Source organism: Tympanuchus pallidicinctus, unplaced genomic scaffold (genome assembly GCF_026119805.1).
Source record: "Tympanuchus pallidicinctus isolate F22 unplaced genomic scaffold, pur_lepc_1.0 scaffold12, whole genome shotgun sequence".
Classification (NCBI taxonomy): domain Eukaryota; kingdom Metazoa; phylum Chordata; class Aves; order Galliformes; family Phasianidae; genus Tympanuchus; species Tympanuchus pallidicinctus.
Window position 1 is genome coordinate 7,557,602 of NW_026294637.1, and position 14,430 is coordinate 7,572,031.

Genomic DNA, 14,430 nt, shown 5'->3' on the forward strand with positions numbered 1-14,430 from the left:
CTTGCTGTTTGCACACACATGAAGGGCTTGGGGACCTGAGTCCTCTAATCACACCCCATCTGCTGCCTGCCCAGAACCAGGACAGGGCTTTCCCTGCATCTATAGGAGAGGTAGGGCAGGATCCCCTAAGAAGTGAGATGTGCTGTGCATCCACCAGTTTGTGTGTGTTCATCTCAAGATGTGCTTGTTTGTTTGCAGTTGGAAGTTGCTCTAAAACCCTAATCATGCGCTTGGCCAAGATAACCAGAAGCTGGCAGGCTGCACAGAAAAAGGAAAACAACAAGCAGCTGCAGGAGGCTGATGAAGAGCCTTTGTTTTTCCTCATGACTTCAGCGGGGGACCGTTTGTTTCTGCTTCTTTGGAGGGATACAAGAGAATTGGTATGATCAGGGTGTTGACACGTGTGTTGGTGATGGAGCTGTGCACTGAGCTCATGGCACATTCTGCAGAGGATCAGGGGCACCTGCTGGCCTCTTCCAACAAGGATGCCCCCGCCAGTTCTTTTGTCATTCCCTTTGCTTCGTGAGCCCCAGGCAACTGTAGATCTGAGCCAATTTGGGCTGTTTCGCTGCTGGAAACTATAGAAAAGCTTCCAGAGGTGTTGTAAAGATGACTGTCAAAAGATGAAACATAGTTTTCCCCAGGCCAATTGACAAGCTGAGAGGTACTACAGTAAGGCTCTATGTTTAAGGAGGGAAAAACATCCCAGCTGGTGGATTGTGTTCAGGAGGAAGAGGGCTGGGATCCACAGAGAGGCGCTGGAGCAGCACTGCTCAGCACAGCCTGCCTGCTGCCCAGCTGGGCGGAGATGGTGTCTGGGGGAGAGGAGCTGCTCTTAATCTCTCTAAATGATCTGCTGTTCTCTGCAAGAAGCCAAATGTCAGCTTACTTCTTTGCATGTGCTGTGGAAGTGAAGGAAATTGGGCTGATCTGATAAGATTCTGCCACTCCTGAGGGCCAGCAAAGGACTGTTGGGGTGAGCCCTGTTGGTGGGGTTGGAAGGAGTGTGGTCCTGGGTCTGTTTGTTCCTTGCACCTGTGTTGGCAGTCCTTATATCCCCCAGCACTTTGCTAACATGCAACTTGAAACCATCCTGAGGAGGAATGTGCAAGGAGCTCTGTGTCCTGTGGGGCAAGCTGTGTCACTGCAGCACACTGGGATGTACAGCGGGTACTGGAGCAGAGCGGGCCCAGTAATGCTTGTTCTGTTCTCTCTGGATGTAGGGGCATAGACAGGAGTAGGGGCAGCTCTAGCTCCTGGATATAGCGGAGCCAGGTACTGCATCCCTATCGCTTCTGTTCTTTGAGACCAGGCTATAGTTGGAGTTGTGCTGTTGAGCCAAAGTACACAGATTTACTCTTTAATCTTCCCTCGTGCTTTGTGCTCAGGCATCTCAGTCTAGTTTAATTTTGGTTTTCTGCAAACCCCTTCCAGTTGTCCCAGTCTGTGGTTGCATAGTAGTTCTTGTACTTCTCTGTCTGGGACCCACTACAGTATTTCACGTGCTGTCAGTCTGTCCTGGGGCATGGAGAGCCTGGCTTCACTGCCCTTTTTGCTTGATACTGGCTAGGATGGGAAGTCAGCTGTGTTTCTAAGGCCAAAATGAGAAGGAAGTTGGCTGAGAGCATCAGAGAGAGGGGATGTGCAAGATTACTGGGCAATGCTGCTTTCTGGCTGTAGCCCTGCAAGTTTCCAGGCACCTTCTGGGGTGGGGACAGTCAGAGCTGTGCCCTCTGAGGCCAGGGGCAGTGCTGTGCTGTGCACATTAGGCAGCACAGCAGTAGCAGAGGGTTTGTCATCGCCAGAGCCAGGCCCTCCTGTGACACACATCTCTGTAGTGACATGTGCTGGCTCAGCCCCAGGAAAGTCCATGCTCTAAGAGGAGAAGAAGGCCAATGACTCACATCACCATGCAGCATCTGCAAGGCAAACTGGCCTGAGCTGCAAAGGGTGAGATGCTTCTCCTGCCCCCAGCTCCTCAGTGGGATTAGGGGCTGAGGGTCAGCCTAGTTGAGCAACCAGCAGTTCCTGTGTGTGCAGGGCCAGGTTGTTGTTCCAGGGCCAAGGGAGAGGGAATAAGTGGGCGATGTGAGGGGGTGTGGGCAGGAAATGGAGCTCTGCAGGGGAAGAAAAACAAGTCCCGTGCTGAGCTATGAGGAAAAAAACATTAATTAGGTGAAGAGGATGAACCTGCCAGTCTGCAATCCTCACCTAACAACCAATTATATATGTAATATGGCTCCAATGTGTAACATGGCTCTGTCACGCAGAGTAAACACATAAAGGATGCTTCTGATTTAACCCTAGTCTGAAACACATTGATCACTTGAAAATCTGGTAGCCCAATTTTAGGCTGTCTGTCTGATGGACTCCATCACAGCCTGTGGTAAGTTGTCCCGATTGCTGATCTACCTCTGTTGCCCAAAGCTGCGCACCATTCTAGCCTGAGTAGGTAACATTCCAGCTTCCCAGGGGTAAAAGCAGGTGTAGAGGAGAGAAGGAGGAAGCCCAGAATCATTTTGCTTTGCTTTAATCACTTTAATCAGTGGTTTTCAGGAGCAAGTTGTGTTTATCTTCAGCGCACATTACCACTGTCGTAAATCATCGTTCCTCAGGGATCAGAGGGGCTGAGGTTATTTACCTGTGTGAACCAGAGTGTGTAGAGACTTACACAGTTCCTTTACAAAATGAATCAAATCTAAAGCCTTCCTCTGTAAATTCTCCACCTAAGGGAGAGGCTGAAATCCAGATCTAAATTTTATGTTGCTTCCCTCTCTGAACCTTCCAAATCTGCTAAGAAGACATGGAGCCCACTTAGGCCACCTGCTCTGCATGTGGATTTCCATTTAAGTTGGCCTTAGCAAACTCTTTCTCTTACCACATCCTGCAGTTAGGAGGTATTAGCAAGGCACTGGGCTAACAGAACAGACTCACAATCAAAAATAACCAGTTGTTGGTGGAAAAATCAGCCAAGCAATGCCTTCAGCTGCTGCAGCTCCAAAGAGATGTTCCCTCCCCCACAAGGTAAATCAGGCTCTGCTATGAATTCCTAAAGCCTCTTTAGAGGATTTAAATCGCCGTCCAGGTGGAAGCTGTGGACTCACGTAGCATTCTGGCAGTAATATTTTCCCAAGGATGAACTGATCCTGAACAGAACGGCCACTGAAGTGCATTTTGTATCGGAGGGATTTCAAGTCAGCAGGAGCTTATGGTTATATAAGGAAGATGAGTATAATCTGTCAGAAAGTTGTAAGCATTTCCCCAGGAAGTTTGGAAAAACCTTGGGAAGATGTTTTCAACTTCTGAGTACAAATCCAGGGTTTTTTGCTTGTCTTCATTATCTAATTAGAGGAGCAGGGGGAAGAAAAAGGACCTGAAGGAAGCACTCATTTCAGCCCTCCTCTCGGTTTCAGTGCACCCTCATCGCAGTCAGGTTGATTATTTGTGCTAATGTCCTCATCTCTGGTGAACAATATTGCTGCTGTGTTTAATATGAGAGAGGGTTATTACAGTATTATGCGGAATGAGCCGTCACCATTATACATCGCTCTGCATCTCAAAGCTAGTTTTAATTAAATCTGCCAATAACTTTGGAGGTCTTTGCCTTCTGGAGTGGAAGCAGAGGAACAAGGTGCTCAGGTGGTTGCACTTAATGGCACAACTTGTGCTCAGAAGGGAGGAGCTGGCCTTGCTGGCAGCCCAGCCCTGCAGCCAGATTCCAGCCAGGCTCCGAAGCACACGGTGCATTAGGGCAGTGGTGGGTGCCCCATCCACAGGGACACCTGAGGTCAGGCTGGATGGGGCTCTGAGCACCTGATCAGCTGTAGGTGTCCCACTCAGTGCAGGGGTGTTGGATCAGATGATCTTTAAGAGCCCGTTCCAACTCAAATAATTCTATAATTCTATGAATATCACCTGGTAAATGTATGCAGCAAATATCCTGCGCTGATGTCAGCCACTGGGCCGTTTCCTCACTTCAGGTAGTGATGGATTTCTTCTGTTCACCATCACTGCCCATGCACTTGGGGCTGTAATTGCTACCTGCAGGAGCAAAGCACTCCAGATTTACCCTCATAGGAGATTTAGGCTCAGGTTTGCAGCATGTCCTGGAACACCATCAAACCATCCATCCCTTGGCTGGAATGATAAGGTTAGAGGCCTTTGTAAGCAGCCCTGTATATTTTGGCATTATTTTGGTACCTAACCTTGTCATACTGAATCAAAATTAGCAGCATAATACACAAATAAACCCAGCTTATTTGTTTGAGAAAATATAGGCAGGCAATGGTAGGATGTATGCGTGATATTCCCTCTTAGCGGTGCCTTGAAACCATTTTTTTCTCAGTCTGGGTCTCCAGTCTTGTTTTCCTTAATAGCTTTCATTCTGTTCTCCTTCCTCAGCCTTAAAAGTTATTTACAAGGTACTTCTGAGAGGGGTGATTTTGGCTGCTCTGATTCTGGGTTTGTTTTTGTCTCATCACATTGCCTGCTGACCTGCAAGCAGCGGCCAAATCAGCCTGAAATTAAAAAGGTGGTGGAATATGCCCCAGTCTCTCCTCAATCAATACCAGCCTAAATTACTGCAAACCTGGAGCCATGGTGCACGTAATACATCATTTTGTAACCCCATAAATTGCTTTTAGCCAGTCTCTTCTGATTCCTTTTTAATGGCCTTTCAGCTAAGATCAAGTGTAGCATCAGTTTTGCATCAGCTGTGTGCCCTGCCTGGGGACCGTCGTGTTGGCACTGGGATGATCTCAGCCAAATTGCTGTAATTTCTCAGTGCTGGTCATTTCTGAGCTGCCTTTCCTCAGTGAATGGCGTTCACAGAGACCGTAGTTGCCTGCCACAGACCTTCACATCCTGCACAGGGCTGGGTTCTCGCTCATCTCTTTCTTGTTTTAATAAAGTAAGCAAGAGAATATGTTGGATTTGGGATTTAGCCACTGGGTTACATGGCTCCAAGGCACTTCCTATGGCTTTTTTTGAGCTGATGGTGCAGTTCCCCAGTAGGAACCAACCTACCCTGCAGTCACGGTCCCAAAGATTTTTCTGCACATGTCTGGCTGGGAAGAGAAGTCAGCTGGAGGCTGGCTGCTCCATCTGCTCCAAACATGAGTTAAAAAACACTATACAAAAATATTTTCCCCTAATTTAAGTGACACTTGGGCTTGACTTGAGGGACAGATGCAAGGGAGCAGGTAAATGTTTGGCCGTGAGTTTTCAGAAGCCCAGGAAGAGCTCATCTCCATCCTCATCTCTTCATCTTGTGCCACTCACTCCCCCTCTTTCACCTTTCCTGAGCTGCAACATCCTGAAACAATCACACGGGCCAAGCTGCAGATGTTTCAGGTGCTCAGAGACAGTCAGAGACCAAGTTTTCCCACCAGAAGTGTCAAATACCCCCTCCTTCCACCTTCACAGGAAAAAGCATCCAGGGTGACAAGCAGAGACTGCTGCCTCCCCTCATTGGGCTTTGAGTGAATTGGCACACGACTGCTTGTGCTGCTTCAGTGGTGCTGCCCTGGCTGCACCCAGGATAAGTGCCACTTCTCTGTTATTCCCCACTGGGAGCCTTATAGCTCAGATCTGTAAGGAGAGAAGGCACACATCCACCTGCAGAACCTGTAGGTAGGCAGCCCCCAGTGCCTTTCTACACCTCTGTGGAAGATCACAGGGCTTAAAACTTTCTGTTAATAATAATAATAATAATAAAGATACCCTCTTAATTAATAGAGCCCGTAATAGCCACTCTGGCATAACAGAGCAAAACGTGGCAAGAGGATTTACTTCTGCAGGAACATAATAATGAACGTGTGTGCAGATCACAATGCTGATAGGCGTAATGTACTGCATCTGGTTTCAATTTGCATTTCTGACCTTTTGTTGGAAATGAATTTTAATAGGCAATTGACTTAAATAATTGGTATGTGTTCAAATCAATACCAGAACGTGATGGCTAAGTGGTTAAAATAATTGAGGTGTGTGAAAGGGTTGTGAAAAGATTTTCAGATTCTGATCAGAATGAGAGCTTTATAGAGATGCAAGCTCAGCTCCACGGCTGTGTTCTCTATATCTATAGAAACATCTTTTTTTTTTATAAAGTGCAATATATGCCCTTTGCTGGCCTTTATGTCTTCACTTTTTTTTTTACCACATAGAAATGTTTGTTACTTTGTATGGGAAAAAAGAAAAAACAGAACTGAAAAGGCCACCGTTGGCTTTTTGCATTTGGACAGCCACCTCTTCCTCTGCGCTGGCCTCCTTTCTCTCTCCCAGGAAGCAACACTGATTTGCCATGAAAGTCACACATTTCTTCCCTGGGAAATGCATATAGGGGTGAAATCCATCGAGGGATGAAATCCATCGTTGCTTTGCAGGGCACAATGCAGTGTGGATGAAAACACACTTGAAACCTCCACGGAGCTCAGTGACAGCTTTTCTGTAGCAAAGAAATTGAGGTTTTGAGCTTTTTTGTTTTTCTTCTACAAGAGAAGTATGTAAAAAAACGGGTATCTTGTAAAACCACTCAACTTTGTGCTTTGTCAAAACCTCAAGTTTTTTTTAGAGAAAATGATTTGATGGGACCCAGATCTTCTATTGCCTGGGAACAACTAGCTAACACAAGGCCTAGCACTGTTACTTCAACACATCATTATTTTCCAGCTCTAGGAGCCTGGAGTAAAGACCTTCAACTCACTGGATATTTCAACGTCTTCTTGCACACGTTTTACCAAAACATCCTTCACTATCAGGCTGACCCAACTTGCAAAGCACAGAAATCAAGGCCTCCTGAACAGGAGGCTTGGTGGAGGGGGGGTTAGAACCTCCAGGTGAAGAAAGTGAGATCTTTTGGTGCATTGAATCCACCTGAAAATCATTAAGGGCCATGGTTAATAAAGGCTCATTATCATAAAGGCTCAGGTGGATGGAGGTAGGTTTTTGGGTTGGTGCCTGCGAGATGAGGATGCTCTGTGGAAGAAAAGCTGGTTGCAGGAAGAGGAGCTGCTTGGGGGCCTGGCTGGAGTTTGGTGTGGTGAGTGCTCTGGTTTTGTTGTGCTTGAAGCAGCAGCTTTGCTTTGGGGCTCAGCAGGATTGCTGCACCTGGTGCTGGAGAGATCCTCTGTTGGCCTGAATTTGCTCCAATCCTGCAGGAGGTGCTTGGAGATGCAAGATGTGCTGTTAACTCAGTAGGAAGCAATGTGGTCTGTGCTATGGTGCAATTTCTCTTCTGATAGGTCCTGGGTACCGAGGTGTCCCTTGATGCTATGGGTTCTGTTGTGTGTGGTGCTGTTGTGCACAAGAGCAGCGTGGAGAAACTTGTGTTCCACCTGTGTGTTTGCTTGGAGGAGCACAGCCTGCCTGGCTAGGAGGCATCTTGCAGTGCTTTATTCCCTGCAGACCAGCCTTGTTCGATGATGGTTTTGCAGCGTGGTCTTAAGCTAAATTTAGGATCTGCTTAGGAAGAGTTTCCCCTGTTTTTAACTCAGCTTATCAATCTGGTTTCATTGTGCAGCTGTCATGGAGGTAGTAGTGTGGGGCTGAGGAACTGGGATAGACCATGAGGGTGTCCTGGTGGCTATGCCCAATGCTCTCCTGGAGTAGGGCTCTGATCTCCCCAGAAGGATCAAAGTGGGAACAAAAGATAAAGAACCTGTCTGCAGGGTTGGGTAGCAGTAGTGGCTGTGTCTCTGCCATGCCTGGCACCAGCATCTTGGCTCGGACCAAGCTGAACCACACTCAGCACCACTGGCAGTGCAGCTATGCTGTTGTGCTCTACCCAGAGAGGAATACAGCCCCAAGGCAGGTGAGTTTGCAGCAAGCTGAGGCTGGGCAGTGTCTCCAAACAAGATTTCCCTCCTCTCCTTTGCTCTCATAACTGGACTCCTGTAAGGAAACTGAGCAATGGTAGTGACATCCTTGCCTGTGTTTTAGCAAATGCTTCATGCTCTTAAGGCTTTTTTTCCTTATTATACCAATCACTCAGAAGTGGAAGGACTGTAAGGAGAAATCTGTTTTCCACACTTCTTCTAAGTTGTAAATTTTATAGGATAGAAAACACTTTTAGCTGTATTTGCTGTCAGAGCGGAGTGCTGCCAGCTCAAATATTTTTGTGTTGCTTCTGTAAATAAGGCTCACAGGTATGACTGATACAGCCATCTCTCACTGTGCCAAGGGCTGCTCTGCACTGACTGCAATTTGATCCCAGTGCTGAGTTTTTCATGTAATGTACAGGGGCAATAGCCACCGCTTGTTTTCCTGGGGTGTTGCTTCTCTAGGAAGCAACTTCTCAAGTCCCTCCATCAAAGCACGTTAATTAAATGTGTGACTATTGAAAGTCTTGTGGCACTCTTCTGGGATATGTCAAAGATGAGTATGGCGTTGGGCAGTACGTGGATCTGACACTGATAGAAACACAAGTGGAACAGATCTACCCTTTTCTCTTTGAGTACGTGGACGTTCTCAGCAGTGCATCTGTCATAGGACTGTTGTGATAATCCATCTTCCAGAGCCTGAAATCTGATAGGATTTGAGAGTGACAGAGTGGGAAATGGAAAACGTTTTGACTCAGGGCATAGAAATCTCTTCCTGGGGTGAGATTGATGGCACAGGGAAACCAACTCCTTTGGAGCTCAGGTTACAGCCATCGCACTTCTATTCTTCAGAGAGTGTCGGTGCAGTAGGAACTGGCCTTCTGGGAGCTGCAGCTTTCAGGTTTCCTGCACTTGTCTTGGTTGAAGTGCTGCATGGAAGTTGTTGTCATAGCACGCTTTCTGCAGCTGTACATTCTGTACTCGAGCAGTTTCCCAGCACCGAGGCAATGTCTGGAGGATCAGTGCCTTCTGGAGATATTTCATCCCAATGCCTTCTGGAAAGTTCATTGCTGCCTTGACAAAATTCAGTTTTTATTAAAAATGATTAATGCCTAGAAATTTAATCAATGCGCATTCGCACGGAGGCGGCTTTACTAGAATAGTTTGATTTTAAGCAGCTTGTGTCCTGATGCGTGAGGTGCGTTATGCTATCTGACAGCAGTGACATTTATATTTGTAATTACTAAATGGCGACAGCCTGCCCCACTGGAAGGAGCAGAATGGATGTAAATGCATGGCACTGAGAAGCACAAAACTCACAATTATCTCACAATATATCAGTGGATCCTGAGATTAAAAAGCAGGGGATGACATTCTCCTTCCAATGGAAGCACGTGTGTGTTCTGAGATCAATTGCTGAGTTCTAATTATTTCTTTGCATTTATGAAAGTCTCTTCCTGTTCATTGCCTGACCCTGTTGCTTCTATTTCATCACGTGGGAACATCTTGAAAACGAAAAATGTGGCACGCAGGAATATGAGCCTCTTAGGGTTTGATTATAGAATGCTGAAAAATTGGGTGAGTCAAGCTGGGATAGAGATCCCAAATTTGATATAAATCTTGATAAATTGGTGGGGGAGAATATTTGGAGCTGCTGTTTTTGAAGTGCTGAGATGTAGGATAAAGTTATCACCTGGTGGAAGCTATTTTGGAAGTGGCTTTAGACTATTAATGCTGTGCAGATACAATCCTTTCCCTGCAGGAAGAAGCTCACTATTTATCCAGGTGCCTGAAAAAGTGGGGCAGTAGGGAACGTAGATATCCCCTGGCCTGTTGGTAATTAATAGGATTATCTCCTAGTTAGGAAAGAGTTATGGGATGTGATTTGCTGCTGAGATTGGGCAGACACAGAAAGCATGCAGAGCTTTGGATGTGATTTGTAACTTACCTAGCTAATGTCGTTACACTCAGATGTCTCATGATGCTGGGCTTAGTTTGTCCTTCAGGCTCATCTGTGAGGTATCCTAGAGCACTTTCCATTGCCAAGCTGGATATCTGTCCTGTTCACAGAGCAACCAATGGGAGAGAGAGACCTCACTGAACATGCACAGCAACTAGAAAGCCCATTCAGGACTGGTCCTATACAAAGTCCAAGTTCTTTCTAGCTGACCCTATGACCCTCTGAGATGATGCCCAGCCATGGCATTGAGCACCTGGCTTTGGTGCATAACAGATCTGGCTCTGCTTAGCTGCAGCAATGTACACCCATCTTCACGCTGTGCAAATTGCTGCTCACAGCATTTGTGCTTCTTGCTCAGCTCCAGTTGCTGAACAGGTCTCACTGAGAGCCCTCTGCCATGAGCTGTAAATAGCAACCTTGTGACTTCCTCCGGTGGGTGTTGCACCTGGGTATGTCTGATAGTCATAATAAACATTTTCTCTTCTTGTGTACTGGATTTATCCTTTGCAGACAGTAATTTACCCTGATTGCAGCTCATCTTGTCTTGCCTGCCACAGCGTTCCTTATGCTTTCTAATTTTCTCAAGTGCACTGACAGCCCAGTACTGAATCCTTGCAGAGCTGTGGGGGTGGGATAACCACTGTCAATGGTTTTGTTCTCCAATGTTTCATTATGATAATCCAATGATGGCAAAGGTAGCAAAAGGTTTATGATAGCCAGCTTAGTTAAAATCAGAACACTGTCATAAATAAGTGACTAATTTGTCATCCTGCCTAGGGTCCTTCAGTCACAACTAAGTGATTTTTATTTTTTTCCCTTATTATATACTGAAGCCTTCCTCCCCAAATGGTTTGCTAGATTTTTAATCACATCTTGCTTTCAGGAATGATCTATAATCTGCAGCAGTATTTATGTAAAAAAAGAGCTCATAATTCAGTACGGAGAAATGAAATATTTAGGTAAGATTAATCCTGAAGACATCACTGCTTCAGATGTGCAATCATTCATCCAATGTCATGGGCGTATTTGTTTGGCTACAACTTTTTCTTTGAAAAAATCCAGTTCCAGCACGGTTTAAAATATGAAGTAAGGTTTGGATAGAAAAGGAACACAGTGTGGGAATGGGAGCTGCAGGCCTTTAATCCTAAGATAAACTGCTGTAATCTGTCACTGGAACAAATGTAATCAAAATTGCTGCGTTCTGAAAGCAGTCCCTGACCATATGTGCCCACTTAGTGCTGCTTACAGGTTCCTGTCCACAGTGTCCATTGCAGGCTGTGGGGTGCTGGTGTCACGCTGCCTGACTGGGGAAGAAGCTCTGGTGGCTCTTCCCAGCATAGAATTGTTTGAGTTGGAAGGGACCCTTCAAGGCCATCTGGTCCAACTGCCCCAAACAGGAACACCTACAGCTGATCAGGTGCTCAGAGCCCCATCCAGCCTGACCTGCAGTGTCTGCAGGGATGGGGAACCCAGAACCTCTCTGGGCAACCTGTGCCAATTCCTACCATCTTCACTGCTGTTTAGAAGCTGCAGTGGGTAAAGCTCATCTTGGCTTGCCATTAAGAAAAACAGTGTGGCTTTCTGTCTGTGGTCTCCCCCATAGATGAAATCTTCTGACCTCCACTACAGCTACTTCTGTATGAGCTGGGGAAGCATACAGCTGCTCTTTTTTTTTTGTTGTTGTTGTTTAGGGGGTCTGTGCTCTTGTTCTTGTGGGTTGGCCACCATGGAGTTGTCCTGTTGGGTGACTGCTATCTCCAGCAAAGCGCTGCTGTGTGCTGCTGCGTGCCACAGTGCACTGCAGCCGGCTTCATTAAATGAAATTGAATTTCAGATGTCCTGAGGCTGAGAGAGATTTTGCTTACCTGTCTACAGTATTTCCAGACCTAAAGCCTGATTGCTGTTGTGGCAACCTTGAACTTTTGTCGTTTCTCATCTTGCAGCTAAAATATTCAGCCTGGCAGGAGGCTGGTGAGGCACTGAGCTGCTTATGAATGCATAGCTTATATCAATAAGGAAAATGAAATAATTCCTCAAAACTGTGCCACAAGTCAGTTCAGCCACAGTGTAGTCAATTGCTGGATTTCCAAAGCTGATTATTATTATTATTTTTTTTGTGCTAAAACATTGTGGGATTGATCTCCTGCTCTTTTGGAGGGTAATTAATGACACATGGTCAGAATAAAATCCCAACCCACCCAGGTCTCGGGCAGCTGGAGCCCATGGGTCTTCCAGCAGGTGCTGGATCCCCACCTGGTGCCCAGCCCTGCCATTTTCCAGGCACTTTGGGACTGGGATGAGGAATCTGGGTATGTCCTGACAATGCAGTTCCTCAGAGCATGGGAGCAAATGAGCTCTCAGGTCTTGTGCTTGTCTGGTTGTTGTTGTTGTTTTTTCCTATTAGAAAAGGGCATCCTGGTGCCATCCCACAGGGGAAGGAGTCACTGTGTTTACAGCAGGTGCTGTTATGCAGCCAGGCTGACCTCTGCTCCATGCCAAAATATTCTTGTGATGCAGGATTGTACTGGAGTGGAGACAAAGGCCTGAGGGTTTTATTGGATGAAGTATGAATGATAAAACTGTGCTGATATTCCTGCACTTGTATAATTGAACATAAGTTACAATTAGTTTGATTCTGCTCCTAAATTATTAATTTTCCAATATTACACTTCTTTCTCCTTCCTTTTCAGAAAAAAAGTGTATCTGCTTCCTGGAAATATTCAGTGAGGAGAGCTTCTAGAAAGGCTGGTATAGGAAATAAACCTTTTTCTTGCCTTCATCCAAGGCTTAATCCCATAACTGACCAATGAGTTCACTCTGGAAATCCAAAGAAAAATTTCTCTTCTGCCTGAATGACTTCTGTCTTATGTTGCCAGTGGAGATCAAAATCTCTTCAGATCTTGGGACTTGGTGCATAAACAGATAGGGTCTGATATTGGTAGTCTCCCTGATCTGGTCATAGGCTGTAAATGAACCCCCAGTCTTTAATTTTCAAACCAAAATGAGTTATTTCAATCTTCTTTTTCAGAGATTAGCTAAACATCTATAATTTTTTTTTTTTTTTTTTGCACCTTTTCTGGTCTGAGTTGAGTCCGTGTTGAATTGGGATGCCTGGTCTTGCCCTGGTTTTCATATTCTACTGCTGCTGAGCAGTGACAGTAATCTTCAGCTTCTCCTGAGCAGAGTTTCTGAAATAATTACAGAAACTCATTAGCCTCTCTTGTGGCCCAGTTGTATCATTGGCTTGTTCTACCAACACGTTCACAAAGGTTGTTGTCTTCCTGGGGGGCTTGTGTTACACTCATCAAATATAATTCACAGAAAAAATTACTTTCTAACTCTTATTGTCTGCGATGCAGTAGTTTTCCTGTTATGAATGTATGGTAATTTCAGGATCTTTACCTATGCATGGGAACTTAAAGCACGTCTCTGAGGGAGTGAAGGATATCAAGCAACTTTGTTGAATTTGCTCAGCAGTTCTGTTGGCTCAACCATAAGTTTAAGCATCTGTAATAGGCCCTGCATATAAGAGATATTTGTCTCTTGTGGTTGTGGCACAGATGCGATTGTAGGCATCGGCACAGAGCTGTGTGGTTTTGCAACCCATTTTGCCCCGTGCACTTCAAGCGGTCAGAGTTTAAGCTGTTGAATCACTATTTGTTCTCCAGTGAAGTCAAATGAAAAGCAAATATGTTGTACAATTGCTGTTGGTTAACAGTATTATCTAGTGATTTCTAATGGTCAGATTCCTTGAGCACTCAAAACCGGCCTCTTGCAGAAAGCTGCAGTTGAGGCTTTTCCTGCGCTGGGTGGAATAATGCATGAGGCATCATCTCTGACCATCAGGTCAATTCCTGTGAAAGAAAATCTGATCAAAACCTTAATTTATCTTCAAGCGAAGATAGCAGCAGCGCATTGAGAAGACTCTTATAAAAACCACTTCAACCTTAATAAATCCCAGAGAAAAAGACAGCGCTTAACTTTCCGGTTGGCTACATAGAATTTGTTGAAGCTGTATTTGGTGAGAGTTGGCTCATCCCAGCCAGTGTACAGTCAGTCACATCAGGCCTTAACAAAGGGCCTCTGTGAAGCAACAGATGAGCCCTGAGACCTGAATGGCAGTGTGGTAGGGGGCTTAAAAATTATTAGAGGAATTATTAGTGCCTGTGGGAGTTACACAGCTGCTTTAGAGCACTCAGTGCTCTCCAGAAAGAACAACTTGCAACTAGTAGCAGGAAATACTAATTGGTTCAGCCTAGATGAGTGTGTTTTGAATCTGCAAATTGCTCTAAATTTCCAGATTTATTTGGGGTCTTAAAGTTTATCATTTTTTTTTTTTTTTTTTTTTTTTTGCCCTACCAGCATTTATGATTGGAGTAGATCTTAACAGTTTTTTCCTACCTTGTTGATTCTTTCTTATCTACCTAAAATGAAATGGAGCCATGTAAATTGCCTGATCTCTTTCTTCATGTAAACACTTGGTGATTCCTAAATCTGCTCTCAACTTCCCAAAAGTCAGCCCGCATTGGATGGAATGCCCATGGAACAAAGCAAGGCATCAGGGAGTTGGACTTGATGATCTCCAGAGATGCCTTCCAACCCCTATGATCCTAGTTCCATTGGCTCTCACTTATGAATGAAGTCTACTGTCATACT

At 45.5% G+C, this 14,430-nt stretch overlaps 1 protein-coding gene across 1 annotated transcript in view; it reads left to right on the forward strand.

Moving 5' to 3' along the window:
• The first annotated feature begins 6,934 nt into the window (after window positions 1-6,934).
• The window catches only part of MINAR1 (membrane integral NOTCH2 associated receptor 1), a 50,905-nt gene continuing 43,409 nt past the window's right edge, over window positions 6,935-14,430 (forward strand). Inside the window, exon 1 of the mRNA XM_052672156.1 lies at window positions 6,935-7,036. The gene's annotated coding sequence lies outside the window, so the exon portion shown is untranslated. The remainder of the gene's footprint in view (window positions 7,037-14,430) is intronic.